The sequence below is a fragment of the Humulus lupulus genome, chromosome 3 (assembly GCF_963169125.1).
Source record: "Humulus lupulus chromosome 3, drHumLupu1.1, whole genome shotgun sequence".
NCBI classification, from domain to species: Eukaryota; Viridiplantae; Streptophyta; class Magnoliopsida; order Rosales; family Cannabaceae; genus Humulus; species Humulus lupulus.
The window spans coordinates 221,914,460-221,917,588 of record NC_084795.1 but is presented as its reverse complement, the minus strand read 5'-3'; the positions used below and the strand labels follow the sequence as shown (position 1 = coordinate 221,917,588).

The window sequence follows — 3,129 nt, the reverse complement described above, 5'->3', positions numbered from 1 at the left end:
AGCTTAATAGCATACCTGCTAATATTCAGGCCTTGTACCTTATTCAGTCCAAGGTTTTATTACTTTGATTCTTCTTGTTTAACTTAGTTAAATTTGGAATTATTATGAAAACTCGGGCTATTTCACGCTACAAAAATTTTACTTCCAAATTCTAAGTTATATAAATTTTCAAAGACTAAAAATTATTATCACGGGTATCTGCCCCCGAGCGATCAGAATTTATGAATATTCTAGGCCACATTTACAAGGTTATAATATAAACATTTAAAGAAATTTGGTACCGTGTTCAAGCTACACATCAACCATTTATTTTTTTAAATAAAAAGAAATGGCTTTTATAAGAAAGCCTTATAATAAGACGTAAAAATCAAACTCGGATTAAGTACTCATTGCTAATATTTGCTCAAATGTAATGCGTTCCAAGTTTGCGGAACTCCTTCTCTATTTAATTGAGCTAATTTGAATATTCCTTCTCGTAGAATTTCCATGATTTGGTTAAGGTCCTTCACAGTTCGGTCTTAGTATGCCATCTTTAGGGTCTTTATTTGCCAAGAAAACCCTCCTCAATACTAGATCTCCTAACTCGAGCCACCTTTCTTTAACCTTTGAGTTGAAGTACCGAGTTACTTTTTGATGTTAATGCGCGAGCTGAATCTATGTTTCTTCTTAGCATTCCTTAATTAGTTCTATAGATGCTTGTAGTAGGTCTTGGATTTCTTCCTGGTTTAAAGTCCTTTGTCTGTGTGATGTCACTAGGGCTTGACTAGGAGCATTGCTTCACTTCAAAAATTCAATGAAAATTGTGTATGATTAATACACTTGCGGTGAGAGGTTCTGTACACCCAAAGTACTTGTGGGAGCTGTTCAGGCCATAACCCTTTAGCGTCCTCTAACCTTTTCTTTAAGGTTACCACTTCCACATGTATGTTAGCCTATGGATATGCCACTGAGGAGAAACTCTTGATAACCCCATACTTTTCATAGAAGTTTGTAAACAACTTGCTATTGAACTGAATCCCATTATTTGATACAATTTTCCTTCGAAGTTTGTAGCGAAAAATTATGTTCTTTATAAAGAAATCAAGTACTCTTTCGAAGGTTATTGTGTCTAATGGCTCTACTTCGACCCACTTTGTGAAGTTTTCACAAGCAAACACAACATAACGAACTCCTTCTTTTCTCGTTGGCAATGATCAGATCAAATCTATTCCTTAGATTGAAAATGGCCAAGGCGATGAGATCATGGTAAGCTCGACAGGTGCAGCCTGAGCTATTGTTGAGAAACATTGGCATTTATCACACCTCTGAACATACGAGGCCGAGTCTTTCTTCAAGGTTGGCGAGAAATAACCATGCCGGAGTATATTCATGGCTAGATTCTTCTCCTAGTGTGGTCTCCTCAAAATCCCTCATGAACTTCCTTTAGGATAGCTTGGGCTTCCTCTTGTGAGATGCACCTAAGCAAAGGAATGGATTGACCTTGCTTGTAGAGGATTCCTTCGACCAGGACGTCTCTTGGGATCTGGTATAGCAATCTTCGTGCATTCTTACAATCTTCAAGTAGTCTTTCGGAAGTGAGGTATTCTACGCTTAGAGTCATCTAGGTCTGCCCTGCATGAATTAGCTCAATCTTTTCTAATTGTCCTTCTACGTTCGGCTTTCCAAGGAATTCAACTAGAACTACGTTCAACATGTCCTCTTTCTTGGTTGTGGCAAACCAAGCTAATGCGCTCACATTAGTGTTCTCGGGGGGGGGGGCTGCTTCATAGAGTAAAACTTAAACTTTAACAATTCACTTTTTACTCTAGCTAGGTATGCAGCCATCTTGATTCCATGGGCCTAGTATTCTCCAAACACTTGGTTTACCATGAGCTATGAATCATTGAAGAACTGGATGGTCTTCGCTTTTAACTCTTTGGCGATTCAAATTTCTGGTAATAATGTTTCTTGCCCACAATTCTTGGATTATTTGTATCACTTGGTAATGTGCCATGGGGTCTATTTCTAAGCTCATTAGCTAGTTTCCCAACTTGGTTTTCTAAGTTCCTCAACGATATCTCTTGACATTGAATCATGGCTTCATTCTTCATTATATACTCCTTCAACATGTTCTCAAGAGAGCTAGATTGCATTGCTTATTGTTGTGGCCTTTGTTGTGGTGCTCGTGGAGAATAACTCGGTGGGAAATTTTGTCTTGGAGGCATAGAAGAGTTGCTAGGGCCAGCCCCTTGATTACTCCATGAAAAGTTGGGATGTTGCCTCCACGATGGGTTGTTGAAATTAGAATAAGGACCATTCCTATTTTGATTCCCTATGTGACACACAACTGCTGGATTGGAAGGACAGTTGTCAAAAGTATGACCCTCACCACAATGCACACAAGAAATGTTCTCCATTTGCCCCATTTGTGTCCCCATAGGCTGCCCTATGGATTGATTCATGCCCATGTTCATTGTCTTGAGCATATTCTAAATAGAAGAACCTTGGGCCACCAAAGAAGTGATGGCATCTATATCATGAATACTAGCCACCTTTCTACCTGTAGATGATCTAGTAGTGGGCCACTGATAGTTGTTGTTGGATATCCTCTCAAGGATTTCATATCCTTCATTATAGGACTAAGCAAGAAGAGCCCCATTCGTCGAGGCATCAACTACCATTCTAGTATGGGCATTCAGACCTTTATAAAATGTCTCCATCTAGATGCAATGAGGAATGCCATGGTGAGGGCATTTCCGCAACAACTCCTTAAACCGCTCCCATGCCTCATATAGAGATTCTTCATCAAGTTGTTGAAATGAAGTAATCTCATTCGGAGCTTAGCATTCTTAGTGGGAGGAAAGTAATTCATCAAAAAGCGCTCAGCATACTTTTGCCAAGTAGTCACAGAATCATAAGGCAAAGAGTTCAACCAAGCTCTCGCTTTGTCTCTCAAGGAGTACAGGAACAACTTCAATCTCAAGGCATCCTCTGTAACTCCAGGCAGCTTGAAAAAATCACTCACTTCAATGAACAAGTGAAGATGAAGATGAGGATCTTCTGTTGGCATCCCACTAAAATGGCCCACAGTTTGAAGCATTTGGAACATTACTAGCTTCAACTCAAACTGTGTGGCCTAAATTTCTGGCC

At 39.5% G+C, this 3,129-nt stretch overlaps 1 non-coding gene across 1 annotated transcript; it reads left to right on the top strand.

Moving 5' to 3' along the window:
• The first annotated feature begins 2,715 nt into the window (after positions 1-2,715).
• Positions 2,716-2,821, top strand: LOC133827679 (small nucleolar RNA R71). The gene has a single exon (XR_009890330.1). It is a non-coding gene; the product is annotated as a small nucleolar RNA R71 (small nucleolar RNA).
• The last annotated feature ends 308 nt before the right edge of the window (positions 2,822-3,129 follow it).